The sequence below is a fragment of the Mastomys coucha genome, unplaced genomic scaffold, assembly GCF_008632895.1.
Source record: "Mastomys coucha isolate ucsf_1 unplaced genomic scaffold, UCSF_Mcou_1 pScaffold22, whole genome shotgun sequence".
Lineage (NCBI taxonomy): Eukaryota > Metazoa > Chordata > Mammalia > Rodentia > Muridae > Mastomys > Mastomys coucha.
Window position 1 is genome coordinate 202,922,573 of NW_022196905.1, and position 19,446 is coordinate 202,942,018.

The window sequence follows — 19,446 nt, forward strand, 5'->3', positions numbered from 1 at the left end:
CTCAGTTTTTATTTTTTTTATTCATTGATTCTCTGCTAGATATGTAAACAATCTTTGTAAATTCTCTATTGGATTTGTAAAAAAATTTTTCCTATTAGTATTTTACATTTTTCTTCTGAATGACATTATCCTTTGTTTTACAGAAGACTTTTTTAGTTTCATGAAGTCTTATTCATAAGTGTTGATTTTATTGTCTATGCTACTAGTGTTTATAACTATTCTATATCAAATATTCTATGTCAAATCAACTATGTCAGAAATCAACTAAAACCTAAGTTTGGATACACCTGTGAGGGGGGTGTTTTTCTTAATGAGCCACCTTTAATCATAATCTTTTTACGTGTTAAGATCCATCTTATATTTGGGCCACATGTTCTTCTTGCCCTTTTGCTCTTCCCAGGAAGTTCATTTCTTCATTAGAATCTACTTCCTTGGAATTCAGGCGTGTACTGAATATTATATATGTATATATTATATATACCATATATATATATATATATACATATATATATATATGTATATGTACATATATGTATATATATGTATATATTATATATACCATATATATATATACATATATATATATATATATTATATATATCATATATATATATATATATGTGTGTATTTTATATATATATATATTATGGGACATCAGTTTTGAACTCAGAAGCCTGGGAGTGAATGTAATTAATAACCTCGTGACTTTTTATCTACAGAGTCAGACCTTAATCTAGTCATCCAGAATGTTTATGTCAAACTATCATTCCTTAGAACTTTATCTTTGTTTCTCAGTCAGTAGACCCCATCTTTAGGGAAGATGTCACATGAACTTTATAGTCCAGTGCTTTCTATGCTGTCTCAATCAGAGACCACACCAGGTCCTAGACTTTTAGGCTATAGAACCAATCTTTATGGTATAGGTCACATGTACTTTGAGATGAGTTTTGATATAATTATGCCTCTATGTGCATTCCCTTGTATACTGTGTCTAAGTACACTCACAATAAACTTGCCTGGTCTCTGACATTCTAGAAGCTTGAATCAGAACAACTCAGTTGGATTGCACTGAATTTTCATTCTTAGCTTACCAGGATCATTTCCCTGTCAGTCATGATGTTTGCTAGGACACCCATATTCCCAATTTAGGTTGAAGTTGTCTGTGAGATTGCTGTAAATTATATTAGATTGAAGTATTATCTCCATTTGATGTTACAAATTTTGTTTTTTGACTAATCACATATAATGCATTCTTCCTTCTAGTCTCTCTTATCACTTTACACTCCTTAGCATCTCTCCCCATCCTACAAGACAGTCCCTTTATTCATGTCTTTTTGTTTTATATTGTGTTATACTTATAGTAACCATTGTTGTGATGAAAAAACATAACCAAATGCAAGTTGTGAATAATAGGATTTATTTGGCTTATACCCTCATGCCATAGTCCATTCTTAAAGGAAATCAGGTCATGAATTCAAATCAGGCAGATATATTTATGCAGTAGTTGGTTCAGAGGCTGTGGAGGGATACTTCTAATATAAATAAGTAGCCAGTAGTGAAGCAGTAGAGGTTAGGGCCCCCTAAGCTGACCCATTATCCATATTCTACTATTTACAGGCTAATCCTTGTGCAGATTCAATTAAAGCAATGATATCTGATTTATAAATTCAATTATTGTATCTTGTAAAAAAGAAGGCATTTTGCAGTTTTGGTTTTTTTTTTTTAACCTATCTTCTGGTTTTTATAGTCTTCCCTCTTTACCATGTTCCCAAATCCCTTGGAAGTGATAGTATAAATGTCTTTTTTAGAGATGAACAGTCAGAAAAATAAAATATGCTCATATTACCTTGATTGACAATTCATCTCTTTTACCATTGCTCACTAAAAAAGGGTATCTTCTCTGATTAAAACTGATAGTACCTGTGGTGGTTTGAATATGCTTGGCCCGGGGAATTGCCAATTTTAGGAGGTGTAGCATTGCTGGAATAGGTGTGGCCTTGTAAATGCATTACTGTAGTGGTGGGCTTTGAAGCCCCACCCAGTTTGGTATAGTCAGTCTCTCTTGGCTGCAGTCATATCAAGATGCAGAACTTTCTGCTCCTTGTCTAGACTTCCTACATGGTACCATGCTTCCTGTCATGTTGATTGTAAATTGAATGTGTGAGACTGTAAGGTAACCTCAACTAAATGTTGTCACTTCTAATAGTTGGCTTGATCAGAGAGGGTATCTCTTCACAGCAATGGAAATCCTAACTAAAACAGTACCATTTTAGGATAAGCATAAATAATTCAAAGGAGTTTAATGCTATGTCAGTTTAGTTAAACAACAGCATCAAGTTCCCCACTAGGGCATTCAAACTCCCCAACCATGTATGTGTATATGTGTATAATAGATAGATAGATAGATAGATAGATAGATAGATAGATAGATAGATAGATAGATGTGTGTATATGGTATGTATGTATGTTTGCATGTGCATAAATAAATATGAATATATATTATATATATTATGTATGTATAATATTGATGTTACAGAAAAGTGTTTTTTAACAGGTATGCCATGCAAAACATGGATGCCTTCCTGTGAAGAAAGCATCTAACCCACTCAGAGCAGTTAATTATTTCCATCACTGTTGTGTCACAACACACAACTGTTCAACAAGTGTTTGCATCTCCTCTAGGCTAATATTGAAGTTTGAAAAGCTCAAACTAGATAAGATTCTTGATGCCTTTTCTATCACAACACATAGCAGAGTGTTTCCACACCATAAAACCTGCAGCAGGGAGGTAGTTTAAAGTCTAACTATGACTTGATACATTTTTACAACTTTTAAACAACAATTATTTTCTCTGGATATAGGTTTTTATCATTAGTTCTGAGGGACAAGCAAGAAAATGGCAAGATCCTGTATTATTTAAGGGGCCTCTGGAACTTTGGCAATAAACAACTTGGAAAGATGTACCCTGCAACAAACACTGGAATTTTTTTAATAGCCTGCAGCTTTAAGAGAAACATTAGCTGACTAGTAGGGCATGCCCCACTCAAGCTTGTAAAAATACATAGTTATGCTGAGTTTTAATACAGTACGTTTTCATGTGGAATATAATATTTCTATTTGGTTAGCCTTCCTAGTCCCTTGTCTCTTCCATTTTCTCTCTTGTTAGTACCTCCTCTTTAAATCTGTTAACCATCTCATTCTCTTCTAATTTCTTGTTTCTTATGTTCCACTATTTCTCTCCCTTTAGGCATTGCACACACAATGGTTTCTTTCTAGTGGCGTGGCTTTTAGTGGTACTCCAGAGTCATCAAACAAAATTAGGGTAGAAGCTAAAATTTGCATTTGAGAGAGAAATTAGGTAGTCTTTGTATTTCTGTGTCCAGGTTACATCATTCGACATTTTTCCTGTTTTCTCCATCTACTTGCAAATTGCATGATTTAGTTTTTCCATTTACCTTATTCATTCATCAGTTGGTGGACATACCATCTAATTCAATTTCCTAGCTGTTTTAGACAGAGTAGCAGTGCACATGGGTGTCTATAGTGGTATCCAGATCTTCTGTTTCCTTGTTAATAATGTAGAATCATTTAGTCACTTCTAAGAAATTAATTTCTTGGTACATTATTGAATTGGTTTTTTGATATGAATGGTTGATGCTCTATGATTAGGTTCAAATACTGTGGAAACTTTGATTTTCTGACCCTTTTTTTTATAATGACTTAATTATTAAATACTAATTTATATTTTGTGGAGATATTAATTTTATTAGTATTTTATTAGTTTCATCAATTTTTTTAAATGTGTTTGGGTATTTGCTGCCCTCACACAACACTTCCCATAACCACTCCTGCTCTTCCTTACCTACCCAACTCTAATATTCTGAACTTATCATGTCAAATTTGAAATGCACAAATATTATTGAATGCTCCAGGAGCATGATTAACTTGCTAGGGGATTATTAGTGAATGCATTTATCTGATAGTAACTTGTTTGTATTATATTTCTTCTGCTCATCCTCTGTGTGCTGTGTCATGTTCCTTGGATTTCCTTTTCATCTTTATGTTATTTTGTTATCATGCATATAATATAAATATTAACGAAGCAACTCATACTTTATAAATCCAGTGCTGCAAACTCTTCTTACATAATGCACATAGAGTAAAGTTATTAAAGTAACAAGTTTCTACTATATCACTTTGTTACTGCTCTTCTTTTGGTTTGTTTCCCATCAATTTCCCCTACTGATTGTTTTAATATTTATCTGTCATTTTTAGCTAGCCGTGCGTGTGCGTGTGTGTGTGTGTGTGTGTGTGTGTGTGTGTGTGTGTGTGTGTGTGTACCAGAAAGAGTTCCACATTTTCTGTAATTGGTTAAAGTGGTTGTGAAGTGCTGAACTTGGTGGCTCTCTTCTCTTTCCCTTGTGTGGGAGGTATATATTTGAAACACTTTAACACTGAGATACTATTGGATTACTATTACTATTGGATTTTTAGTTCCTTTAATTGAATAGTTAAACTACTTCCTTGACTCTATCCTTCTACTACAAAAAATATTCATTATATGGATACAAGTTTATCACCAATGCACCCAGCCTTTCTTGTTATAATTTTTATGTACATCACACTTACAAGGTTTATAACTCTAAAAATGACACTTTATAATTAGTTCAAAGTGTATATATATGTATATATATATACATATATATACATGCATATATATGTATATATGTTAACATTTCAAGATTAAGAAGGAAATAGTGAAATAACTTTTGCATTCACCTAGATATCTGCAATGCCCCCTCTCATCTCTCTCTCTGGATATTTCTTTGGCCACAAACTCAGTTAACTGTTTTCCCTGACTTTGTATAGCTGCCTTTTTACCAATCCAGGTTTTAATCAGTTTTCTGCTGACAGGGCTGAACTACACAGGAGAATTCTGCACAATCAGCAGAAATGAAACTCTGAATTTTAATGTTTCTTCCCATGTTTATGTTAAATGTCCCTGGAATGATGAAGTTCAAAATACTGGGATACCATACTTTGTAACAGCAATTGTTTATACAGGGTTAAAATGCGAATATAGGAAAGTCAAGATAATAGAGCTGAGTATCCTAAGAAACTCATCTTTCCCTAAGATAATGTTGCCAGAGAATTTCCTAGTCAAACCTAGCAATACTATAAACTGTTTAAATCAAAGAACAAACCTGCAGATGCTCACATTATACAATCCTTACCTCACTACTCTGGTGAAGTTTAATAATAACATTTTAGACTTCACTACTCTACTCTGTTGTAGCAATTCTGTTATCAGTCATTCCAGTAGAAAATCAGATGACATGCAAAGTGCTGTCCTTATTAGAACCATACTTATTCTGAACCAAGAACTTAGAGGATACAGTGTGAGCTAGTCTACTTAATCACAATCCAAGGTAATTTGTATTCATGGTCTGTGAATAAAGATGGGATATTTTTTGGAAGTATTTGTAGGTATTGAAAATACTTGGAGAGTTTTGAAATAGAGGTTGCAATGAAGGAGAGAATTTTATGCAATTCGGTATTTAAAATGAGTAAGGTCAACATTTCTTTATGTGAACAGTTGTTTGCAGTTTTCCAGTTCAATATGTCTCATTTTAGAGGATACTAAATTTCTGAAATTACAGCAAATTGAAAATTATATGGCTAAGGAAGAAAATATCTTAAACCTTGTTTTGGTTTTTTAGAGAGTCTACTTTGCTAAGAGGAAAAAACAACAGCAACAATTGACCTACAACAATGTTTAGCTCACCTGTAGTCTTATTTACCTGCTGAAATGTACAACTCCTAACCCAGCTTCATCCGCAAGGTGCATTTATATCACTGATGTAGCTCGTTCTCACTTGTGGCAGATTAAGAATGAGAGTGGATTAAGGAAACTATTCTAAAGGCAAACTGGCAATAACTGAGTCATTTTGGGCTGGAGAGAAAGCACAGAGTACAGTGTTTTATTACAGAAGACCTGACATTGATTCACAGATTTCACATTGGAACACAGTCATTAATAATTCCAGCTCAAGGTAATCTGTATTCTTCTGTCTTCAACACATACCTCTACACATTTGTGTATGTACCCACAGATGTGTACATAAGCCATATGTTTACATCTGTCATCTGTGAAAGCACATACACTCACAGAGAGAAAGAGAGAGAGAGAGAGAGAGAGAGAGAGAGAGAGAGAGAGAGAGAGAGAGAGAAAGAAAGAGAGGTGGCTAAAACTAAATCTTTAGAGGTTAAAAAAAAGAAACTCATGTTCTTATTTTTTTCCATTTCTCAAGCATATAGTGCTTTCTTCCCTTATGAGTACCCTTCCCTCTGTGATGGCCACGTTCATACTTTTTCAAAGTTAGAAACCATTGGTATTTAACTGATTAAGCTCCTGATTAAATTTTTCAAATCAATGACACTGAGTAACACTCTACAAGACATATGGGATTGTAAGTTTTCACAGTTATGACTGTTATGTCAATTGTCATATACAGCAATATGTGATAAAATATATTGCTAGAAATGATTCAAAGGAAAATAAATCAGATAAAAAAGCCTGAAATTCTACCATTCAATCATTGAGTAGAACAAACAGAAGTCTAATTAATTCTATAAGTTAAATTTTACTATGACATAATTAAAGATAAAGTAAAAAAATTAAAAGTAGACATCTGAATTTATTTAGAAATATTCTTATAGTTATAAATATGAGCATGTCACTTATAACCTTCAGAACATCCAACCCTGAAAAACATATACAGAAATAAAATACATTGAAAGGTTGTGATTTGAATAATTTGTTTACCTGATAACTGACTTGCAAACAGAATTTGGAAAATTATTACATACATAAAAAGAAAAAGTACAGCCGGGCGTGGTGGCGCACGCCTTTAATCCCAGCACTTGGGAGGCAGAGGCAGGTGGATTTCTGAGTTCGAGGCCAGCCTGGTCTACAGAGTGAGCTCCAGGACAGCCAGGGCTATACAGAGAAACCCTGTCTCGAAAAACCAAAAAAAAAAAAAACTATTAGAAAAAAGAAAAAGTATTTTTGATGATTTTCTGTCACAGGAAACAATTTGAAGAAGGTATAGTTATTTACATGAACTTAAGGTGTCAGGTCATTCTTCAGTCTATATAAATTATTAGTCTCAAATCAGGACTTTATTTAGGCTGAATGGAATACTTAAAATAATCTCTAATGTGAAACTTAACCCTTAGGAGACATATTAAATATTAACTTTCTTATTTTTCCACATGAGAAGCATTTTCTTTGAAGAAAAGTAGAATAAATGAAAAATCTTGATATATCCTGTATGGACTTGATGCATCAACTTACTCTGAGTATGTTTTACAATCACCAGACACACTTTATCCTTCATTTACCCAATGAATAGATCTCTTTGCAATTGCTCAAACAGTCTGAGATGTTTAAAAACAAAGATACTCAGACACCAGATGGCATCTTAAAAGCAAACAAATTCTGAGAAATCAGATGAATGCAATTTTTGTTGAATGGTTAATAAGCTCTCTGATGACTAGCTCAGAAGCAAATGCCATAGAGTTACATGAGGATGGCTAAAACACCCATTTACTTAGGAGATGGGGTGAAAAGCAAGAGGAATTGTTTCAGGCATGACCTTGAGCATTCTGTGATCCAGTGTATGTGATGATTTTCCCCTACCTTGGCTATGATTAACCAAAATACAGCCATTGATCAGCCCTCTGCATCTCTCTCGCTGCCTTTCTGTTGCTCATTAAGCAACATAAAAAATATAAAGCATATTCTTTGCTTTGAGTTGAATCTCAAATAAAATTCCTACATCTCCAAAGAACTTATGTACTTTACACAGTAGAAACATAGATTTACTAATGTACCATGTGTTAAAGGACAATGAGAGGAAGGAAAAGACAGAAAGATATTAAAGAAATTGAGAAGAACAAAAACCCATTCATATTTCTAAAATATTCTATTCCAATTTTCTCAAAGTGACTTTACAATCTTCACCATTATTTGGAAGTTAGCCTGGGCATTTCTCTCGTATGTTTTTCATTTTAAATTTCACTTTATATCCTGATATTCAATAACAAAAAAAAATCACAGAAATCAAAAAAGTAAATTTTGTGTATACTATTTCTTTTCATTTATTTTTCATGTCCTTTCTCAGAGCATGGGTGAATATACCTATAATCTGAGGACTTGAGAGATAGGAAAATGAATATTAATTCTTCAACATCAGGGAGCTTCTTTATTTGAGGGGCAGTATTTAATAGAGAGATACATGGTTGTTAAACATGTTGAGCATAAGAGACAGAATGTTGTGCCAACATCTCCCATCCAAGGAAACACAAACAAGAGAAGGAAAATCAAGCATAAGAGGAGAGTGGGAGTAGTGCTATGAAATGCTGTCATCTGAACAAATTCAGGCTGAGTCTAATGAATATCATTATATGTGAAAATTTCAGGGTTAGGCGTAACACTTACAGGAGACTACTTAAATGCCATACAGTCTGTCTAATGTAGGTATTTTTTTATGTAAAGTCTTAAAAAATTATTTGGAAGGAGACTATATCATAACTTAGCCACATGTTCAGAATGATGTGTGTAGGGCTGTCCTTAGGGGACATACATCCCTTTTGACAATCATTGTCCACAGCAACAAGTTTGATAATTCATTCCTCTTACCTTGTATCTTCAGGCTACAAAAAGCAAATTATTTGAGTTAATATGGCTATAGCTGTAAGGGAAATATATCACAAAAGCTGACAGCAATAGCTGAATTGACCTTGAGCACAGGGTCGATTTTGCATGTCACAATATTCATCATTAGAAAACTCAGTTACAAAATTTGATCCTGTCATAGTTTGATGTAAATAAAATAGTAGCCATATGGGTCCTGTTCTTCCTTAGTCTAATGAAAAATTCAGCACTGAAATGTTTGTGTCTAGTAAAGTTTTGTTTTAGCAAGGAGCAAAATAAATGAAGGATGACCATTGAAAACACTAATAAGAGAGAACTCATGCATTATTTAAAAATAAAAAAAAAGTCTTTTCTATTTGAAGTTTTCCCCACAAGTGTGGATATGATGAATGACCACCTGGAACATTTTGGTCATTTGCATTCCTTTCAGTTGAATTATTTTTTATTATGGAAATTCCCAGAGGGGTCATTATAGTTTCAACTGAGTTTCTTAAAACACCACAAAGGTGACATCCAATTTAAAATGATTTTAGGAAAAATCTTTGTATCTTTGCAAAATAGAAATAAAGTTTAATTTTGTATTCTGCACATGATATGATAATACTGCTTTTGTCTTAGCATATTCGATCTCAAAATGCATACTGTTTGGTAGAGTAATATTTAGGACTATGTAGAGACATTTATTATCCACAATTTAAAAGACAATTCCATCTTACCTTCCTATATCAATACAGGTATTTAAATGATCATTTACAGGTATTATATTAGAATATCCCAAGTTATATGTGTGTTTTTCTACAGCTATGATTTTTATTCTATAGTTATATTAAAAGCTGCCTTTGTAGATTTCTCTCCGTAAATTAGTATTTCATGCTGTTTCAGAATGTTGTCATTGTTTCATTAAACAGTTTAATAAAAATTAACTAATCTAACAGATTTGAATATTTCTTGTGTACGCCCAAAGTAATGAATATTATTTAAATGCATTTTATTTTAGACATTAACTGCTTAACTATATTGGCTTTCTGCTACAATTTTAATCTTTTTACATAAATCTAATTATTCTTCAATCTACTATAGCTCTAGTATAAAACATCAACAAGCCTATCGTACATAGATCCTACCTCTATGAACTTAGTGCAATACACAATAAGAAACATAAAACTTTTTCATTTTCACAGAATATGGTACATAAATGATAACTGTAAGCTCTCTCTCTCTCTCTTTCTCTCTCTTTCTCTCACTCTGTGTGTGTGTATGTGTGTGTGTATGTGTGTGTGTATGTGTATGTATGTGTGTGTGTATATGTGTGTGTGTGTGTGTGTGTGTGTGTGTGATGCATTGTGAGATACGTCTCAATTATTTTGGGCAACACTTGGCTATTTAGCTTCAAGCAAGCAAGAAAATAATATGATGTATTTTCATTTCTGGTTTCTAAAATATAGTAGATACAAAACTGTCTAGTAGGCAAGAACTGAGAAAATGGAGAGGAGAATATGGGGTGAATATCCTGAATGGACAATGGATGCTTGTGTGAAAATGCACAATGTACAATGAACATTCACAATGAGAAAAAGTATTGACCTATAGTATCTCTGAGTATACGTCTAACCTGTACTATATTTACAACCTTTTCATAATTTCCCAATAATTGGAAATTTAAATATATATTTAATTACAGTATGTATATGTGTGTGTGTATGTATGTGTAAATGACAAAAGACTCTACACTACTACTACTACTATTACTACTACTCACACACACACACATACACACACACACAAGCATACATGTTTTTGGTTTCGTTTGGTTTCATAAGGTGTATTTAAGGTAACCCGAATGTATTTAAATTTGATAGAAATTTTTGTTTTAGTAGAGAAAGTTTTCTGGGCACTTGAAAAGCAATTATGTTCTCTGCTGTCAGTGGAGTGTCTCCAACTGTCAATTAAATAAACATGGTTGATGTTTTTTGTGTCAACTCCATTCTTGCTAATATGGGTCTATTTGTTTTGTTCACTATTTAGAAAACACAAAATTTAGTGAATTAAATTGCTGCTTTATATACCTCCTTGCTGGTCAACTCTTAAATCATGTCATGTAGTACAAACATTCCTCTTTTGCTATTGATAATTGTGACCTTTTGACAGAAATTTACACTTCACTCATATGCTGAATATGTAGAATTTATTTAAGTCTGAGCTTTAGATGCATTTGTTTTAGATGCAATTCAACCTTTACCTTGGGCAACTTTAATTTTTTGTCTAATTTTTACTTGTTCCTGAATTGGTTATGATTTATGTGTCTTTTCTTAATGTTATTTGTAGACTTATAATTTTTATCATTCTGTGTGTTTTGTGGTTTCTGTGGCTGTTAGTTTATTTTAATCTCTTTCTACAACTGAAAATATCCAATAGCTGGTGTATTTACACTGCTGGAGCTACAGTTTCTCATCAATTAACTGTAGAACTTTTTTCCTTTCAGTCAATTTTTGGTACAGTTTTGAACTTTCCATTGGTAACATTCAAGTTCATTCAACTTTTATTTTATCTCAATATCTCAACTCTACCTAATTCCATGGAGTATGTTTCCTCATACCCTAAATTCCATCATTATAACTTCTGTTTTTATCTACTCATGTCTGTTATATCTTTACCACATGCTTGCTCATTCTGTCTTCTAGCTTTAAGCTTTAATGTAGCATGTAGATCCAATCATTCATATATATTTATTTGCTAATTCTGTCATATGTAATTTGTATCCATTCCACAGGACTGCTTAATATTTCACTCTTTTAATTATTCTTATATTAGATTTGTCTGGGCATTTTTCCTAGATGAAAGACTCCTTGGAATGCAATTTATTGCAGTTTGTGGTGGCACACACTAGTACGATTTGCAGAAGGAGGTGGAGGATCACAAGTTCAAGGCCAACCTGGGCTATACATTTTTCTCATCTCCTTTGACTTCCTCCCACTCTCCAAACCCACCTGCATGGGTTCACTTTTTCTTGCCTCTTCTCTTGACCCTTCTTCATCTCCGCCGCCCTTTTTGCACACCATTTCCCCTGACCAGCGGCACATGCCCAAAAGCACACCCCACCTAAAAATAAAAATAAAAAAATGTAAATGCAATTTGTTGAGTACCAGAATATTTTTATTTTTAAAATATTCTTAATATATTGGGAAACAATTTATTCTTGATTACACCTTAAGGATTTCTTTAAAAAAAAAAAACAGATTTATGTTTATTCTATGTATATGTTTCATCTGAATTTATGTGTATGAACCACATACATGACTGGTGCCCATAGACTCCAGAAGAAGGTATCAGATCTACTGGAATTTGGTTACAGTAGTTGAAATTTTTGGAACTGAACTATTTCCTATGAATGCGCAAAATGTGTACATAGTCTTTAAGCTCTCTGTCCAGTTCTTCAAGATTTCTTAGGTAGTACTAGGATGTTTAGGGTTTAATTCCTCCTACTACTAAGAAAAATTCCTTCTGAGTACTGCTGCTTGGGCATCAGGAGGTATACTCATCCTTTCTCATGGGAACATACTTTCTTTTACAATATGTGAGTTGAGGAGATGACTTCCTCAAAATTGTAGATGATTCTTCACGTCAACTAAAGTACTTTCCCTGAAAAATATTTGATTCCCGATGTTCACCTGAATACTAGCACTGAATTCTCAGAAGAGGCTCTGAAAGTTCACTCTGAAAGTCTTTGATGTTTCACAAAGACTGGAAATATTTACACCTAACTGTACAATTGGTTTCTCCAGTACCCAGGAATGTGCTTCTAATCCAGGAAGAGAGAAGAAAGACAAGAAAGTGTGACAGTTGATGTGCTGATGGAGTGAGAGAAGGAGGAGGCGGGGATCAGTAATGCATTTGCTTTCCTCTGTGGAAGATTAGGTCATGGATATATCTCTTTTCCTCAGCATGAAAACTTCAAAAGAGCTGCACTGTCTGTGCTCACTGGCCTTGAGCAAGAAATCAGCTTCTACCTTATGTAAGGCTGCTTCTTAAGGCTTCTCTGTTTTAGCATTGTTCAGATGTGGCAGTGTCATGGTAAGAAGTAGGATGGAAATTTTATTATATATAATATATGCCCTATATATATTATATATATACAATTTATACTTGAATTTATTATTCTCTTGTCTGTTTCCTCTCTATTGAGATTACACATATACACAATACTTTCCTCCTTCCTATTTTGTTTCACATTAATTTTCTCCGTCTCACTTGTTTGCAAGGTTTAGTTCAGAGTAGAATAGTTTATAAGTGGAAACTGAGTGTATTTCTGTATTGAAAACCCAGTTCTTGTTTCTTGAATGGATGCTGTTTGCAGCATTTAAAATGAAACAAACCAAAATGAAACCTGTTTTCTCAACCACAATGCTAGTTTTGGATCCCCATTTGTTCTTGAGATATCATGCTAAGCAATGATTGGCATCTGCTTCTCAATATAGTCAGTATGCTTACATGATGGAGTTGTAATAAACATTCAAGCTCATAACTGCTTGAATCAACACAGTTCTTTTAAGTGTTAAGTTGAAAGAGCTGAAAATATCAGCGAAGTTACACACTGACCTATTTTTAAAATTCTCATTTGGATTGACATCACTTTCAGAGGTTTCAAAGGATCTGCCCTATATATTTTCAGGTCGGAATAACTGTTGAAGTAAGGGTTCTCTTGATGGATAAGCTAATTTTGCATTTCACTAAAGCACAGTTATAAATAGTTACTAATGATTTTCTGGAAGCCTTGATAGTTTTTGCACACTATACATATTAATTATCCAATCATTCTAAGCTCTTTGATTTTTCTCAGGAGGAAGTTGCTACAGGAAGTCAAAGAGTTTATAGCTTGAGTCTGTAGGTAGATTGGATTGGTGTGCAAACCATGGACCATATGAGACAGGAAAGCTGTCAAAATGCTCTTTCATTATGCACACTGCATTAACCAGGATCTTTGGATTCTTAGTTCAAATAACATGTATTATAAAACAGTATTGGCATTCTAAAACATGAACAAATTCTTGAGACAAAATATAACAATATATTAAAAGATGACATCATTTATTAGCCCAGATAAACCAAATATTTTTTTCTCAAATCCCAGTGCCTTTCCAAAAGAAAATATCCATTTAATCATGTGATGATGATGATGATGATGATGATGATGATGATGATGATGATGATGACAATTCCTTTGTTTCTTTGGTTTTTGAAGCTCTTGGGCTGTGCATCTATCTTGTTCTCTGCCTAATGTTAGATTCTACTCATCTAAATTTCTGATATATATATGTATATATCATATATATATATATATATATATATATGTATATATCTGATATATATATAGGTCTTTTGAGAAAGGGTTTCTCTGTGTAGCCCTGGCTTTCCTGGAACTCACTCTGTAGACCAGACTGGCCTCAAACTCAGAAATGCCTCTGCCTCCCAAGTGCTAGGATTATAGGCATATGCCAACACTACCCAGCTTCTATTACTTTTTAAAATGTTAATATAAAACATGAATTTCTTTAGAGTCTAATGGAGGAATAATAGAACTTAGTATACAGGGTTTTATAATAGTGGTGAAATAAATATGGCAGATGCAGCCTAAGATCTTCAAACTGAATGCATTGAAATCATACTGGTGATGTTTTAGTTATAGAGATATTAATGTAGGATTGCAGCAGACTTTGAGAGAAAACACAGGTACTCTGGAGGCTGAAGAATGAAGATAACCAGTTCAAGAACATCCCTAGGTAATAAAGAAGAGTCTACAAAAATGAGTGATTGAAACTTTGTCATGTTAACTCAGTAAGAGAGTTTTCCCAAAATGTGCAAGGCCCTGTGTGCAGTATCCAGGACACAAAACAAATAAGACAAAGAAACAAAAAGCAAGAAAAGAAGGGAGGAATTAAAAGAAGGGCTTGTTCTTCCTCTACCTATAACAAGCGTTCATTTAATCATAAATTTAAAAATAAAAAAACTAAAACCCAACCACTCCTTATGCCTGTGGTAGTCTCTAGGTGCTTGCAGAAGAGCTGATTCAGTTTTTTCATGGGTTATACTTTCAAAGAGAAGTATATATTTCTTTCATCCTAGAGAATCTAGGACTGGTAGAATGCAGGGAATCTCTCTGTTAAGTGGGTATACTGGCTATATGTGTGACATGAGGCAATGTGGGTAGGAGAATTTTCTAAGAGAATATTTTCTAGAATCGAAGCATCAAAGGCAAAGATAAGCATTATGCTAGTTGAGATAACTCAGGAAATGTACATTGTTAAAGTCAAATATGTCGAATGGGAAACCACTGTTCTACTGTGAAAGGATTTGGGTGTGTTTCCTCTTCATGCACTGTGGATGTGGGTTCACTTCTGATAATGAGGATAGTTGGGTTACAGCTTCCAAGACTGTAGCCCCAATCCCTAGAGGGCAGTCACATAATGCAATGTTTGTGAAATGCTGGCAAGAGCAAAAGATTCCTGATGTGCAATGGCCATGAATTAATCTGAAATAAAAATGTAATGAATCCGCATTGATTCTGACAGAGCTTATCCATGCTGCATGCCAGCTTCAGTGCAGCCTTGGTTGTAAGCACGAAGCAGGCACACTGCACTGTGCATGCCATTACACATCAGAATGCCAATGGAGAGGCATGCTGCCTGGAAGAACTTGGCTTGAGTTACGGACTACTTGATGATACCCTGTGCAAGATTTTCACAGCATACACTTCTCTGCTCTAATCAAAATATACCAAATTCATTATGGAAAATATACTTCTACCATTTCTCCTTATAAAACACAGCATAACATTGCAGACAGCATCTCTTACAGTTGGATTTTGATATAATGTTTGATTTTAAAAGTCCTTGTATGAGTTACTGAAAAGTTCATAAAAAAATGTTCAATAAATTCTAACCTCAAATTAAGTTGAAATTACCAACAATTTATGTAACAGCCTTAAAGATACTTCTGCCATTTGTAGAACTACATTTTCATACAAAAGAAATATTCTTTTTAACAATGAATTTGCTTTTGACTATTGAATATGTTGATAATTATAAAATAAAAATATCCTGAGAAATTCTGAAACATACCCAAGAAGATGTTGGTCCTGACTCATCAGATATTTAGCCAAGATTTAAATCTTCATGTGAAAAATAAATAGGTATATCTGTCTCATTAGTATGTAAATATACCATCATATTTATTAAGCAATATTGTATTTATAAAAAGTAATAGGTCGGGAGGGAGAAGGGAACAGGGGATTGTTTTAGTTTTTGGATTTTTTATTTTATTTTATTTTATTTCTTTTTTTGGAGGGGAACCGGGGAAAGGAAATATTATAAATAAAGAAAACATCTAATAAAAAAGTAATAGGTCTGAAATAAATTTCTATATAAATCATCATTATTAAATAACTGACTCTTATAGCTATCTTCTATACTCTGCAGTCAAGAACTCAGAATTTCTCATCAAAGGATTACAAGTGAAAACTTACTGAAGAATTTTGAGTTAAATCATGATATACCTTTGTAAATAGGGATGATTCCTTTTTCTATTAATTAATTTATTTATTCACTTTATAAGTCAATCAAGCCCCCAGTACCACACTCTCACAGTTCCTCCTCAATACCCTGCCCTTTCTCCTCTGGGAATGTGGAATCACCCCTTCAGGTACCATTCACCATGGCACATCAAGTCACTGCAGTACTAGGCATGTCCTTGCTCACGGAGGCCAGACATGGCAACCCAATTAGGAAAACAGGATCTACTATAATGCAATAGATTCAGCGACAGCCCTGCCTCCAGTTGTGGGACCTGCATGAAAACCTGCTTCATATGTGTGAGGAACTTAGTTCTAGTCCATGTATGCTCACCAGTAGGTGGTTTAGTCTCTGGAAGCCCCCAAGGGTCCAGGTTAGTTGATTGTGCTGGTATCTTGTGGAGTTCCCATCTCCTTCAGGTTCATCAATCTTTCCCTCAACTCTTACGTAAGACTCTGAGTTTTCTCTACTGTTTGACTGTGGGTCTTTGCACCTGTTTCAGTCAGCTTCTTGGTGGAGCCTCTCAGAGGACAGTTATGCTAGGCTCTGCCTGCAAGCATAGCAAAGTATCATTAATAGTGTCAAAGATTGGTTCTTGCCCACAGAATAGGTTTCAGCCATTCATTGGCCAGACCATAAGTCTCTCTCTGTTCTATCTTTTTCCCTATACTTCTTGTAGGCAGGATAAATGTTGGGTCAAAAATTTTGGGGGTGTGTTGGTGTCATCCCTCCACTGGGATTCCTACCTAGCTATAGAAGGTGGCCACTTCAGGGTCTGTGTCCCCATTCCTAGGAGATTCAGCTACAGTCAACCTCATAGACTCCTTGGAGCCTTCCCTATCCCGGGTGTCAGGCAAATCCTGGAGATGCTTCTCCCCCATTTTCTGTTCACTCTCTCAGCTCTCTCCCTGGCTCTCCTTAAGCCTGATCACACTCTCCATTTCCCTGTCCACCCCCTCTCTCACAAAGTTCCCTTCTTCTATCCACCTCCTATGACTTTTTTATATATCCTTATGAATAAGAAGCAATCACCCTCCCTTTGTTATTTGGCTTCTTTGGGTCTGGGTACTGTATATCCTGTACTTTATGGCTAATATACACTTATAAGTGAGTACATACAATGTGTGTGTGCTTTGAGGTTTGGATTACCTCACTCAGATGATCTTTTCTAGTTCCATCCATTTGCCAACAAATTTAATGATATTTTTGTGTTCAATAGCCGGGTAATACTATAGGGAGGATTCATTAGGTACATAAAAATCTTCAAATGATATATTTTAAAATGCTTTGATATGTATATTTCATAAGTATTTAACACTGAAACTGGAATGATTAAACAGTTCATTCAACTGGTTATAAGGAAGTTATATATTATATTAAAATAATTTTTTTGAAGTAGATATATATCACTCCTTAAAACGATATTTCATGTGGCATTTAGTCAGAGTCTGGGAATGACTTCTAATTAAAAATTCATCTAATTAAGAATTAACTATTAATGATTTCCATTAACAATTAATAATAGATATTCAAATTTCAAAGTGTATAGTGAATATAACCTAATTGATAAATGAATTGCTTAAATCAATAGCTGATATAGTCAATGTATTATCTGTAAGTAATAATTTATTGTATAGATTTTATGACCCTCCAAATGCCTACAAAAAAAAAGAATTCCAGCTACAAACTCTTTTCATTTTAATTGAAGCAATACTTGAAAATGTTATCCACTGTAAAAATTGTGAGCATATTTCAGAATGAGAAGGATAATTCTAAATACCTACAGAGAATATAATATATTAATTCATAATGTCCAAGATGCAGAAGAATCTAGGTGTTCCAAAAAATAAATAAATAAGTAAAGAAAATCTGTCTTGTTTACACAATAGGACTTTATTCTACAGTAAGTAAAAATGAAAATATCTTACAAGGAAATGAATGAAATTGGTGACCTTAAGTGAAATAAGCCACACTGTATTATTAAAATACAGAATCTACAAGAAGTAGGGGGGGCAGATACATTTGTATTTTTCTCTCATGAATGATGTATAAAAGGAAGGAAGGGGACGTGCTCAGGATCAGAGGTGAGGAGGACACAACATCTGTCCCAACACTGGGAGAAACTGGGACCAGCAGGATCCAGGCACACAGGAACTCCACCAGCCCAGTGCCTCAGGTTCCTTCCAGTCTGTCTGGGCTGGTGCCCTGAGGAGACCTTGAGCACAAACTCTGCAGCCAGTCCCAAAATACCCAGAGGAAATTCCAATCCCAGGTGCTCTAACAAGCCCAGGATCACAGGATCACAGAGACAACTTGACTCTGAGGAATTCTGACACAACCAGGATCACAGGAAGGACAGGCTCCACTATGATTTAGCAAGGACAGGTAACACTAGAGATAACAAGATGGCAGGAGGCAAGTGTAAGAAAATGCAAATCAATCCATTCCTGTCTCCTTGTACAAGCTCAAGTCCAAGTGGATCAGGGACCTCCACATCAAACCAGATACATTGAAACAAATAGAAAAGAAAGTGGGGAAGAACCTCAAGCAAATAGGCACAGGGGAAAATTTCCTGAAGAAGACACCAATAGAATATGCTCTAAGATCAAGAATTGACAAATGGGGCCTCATAAAGTTGCAAAGATTCTGTAAGAAAAAAGACACTGTCAATAGGACAAAAACAGCATCCAATGAATTGGGAAAAGATCTTTACCAATCCTATACCTGATAGAAGGCTAATATCCAATGTATACAAAGAACTCAAGAAGTTAGACTACAGAGAACCAAATAACCCTATTAAAAATGGGGTGCAGAGCTAAACAAAGAATTCTCAACTGATGAATAGCAAATGGATGAGAAGCACCTAAAGAAATGTTCAACATCCTTAGTCATCAGGGAAATGCAAATCAAAACAACTCTGAGATTCCACCTTACACCAGTCAGATTGGCTAGGATAAAACCTCAGGTGACAGCAGATGCTGGAGAGGTTGTGGAGAAAGAGGAACACCTCTTCATTGCTGGTGGTATTGCAAGCTGGTACAACCACTCTGGAAAACAGTTAAGCAGTTCCTCCAGAAATTGGACATAGTTCTACGAGAGGACCCAGCTATTCCACTCCTGGGCATATACCCAGAAGATGCTCCAACATGTAATAAGGACACA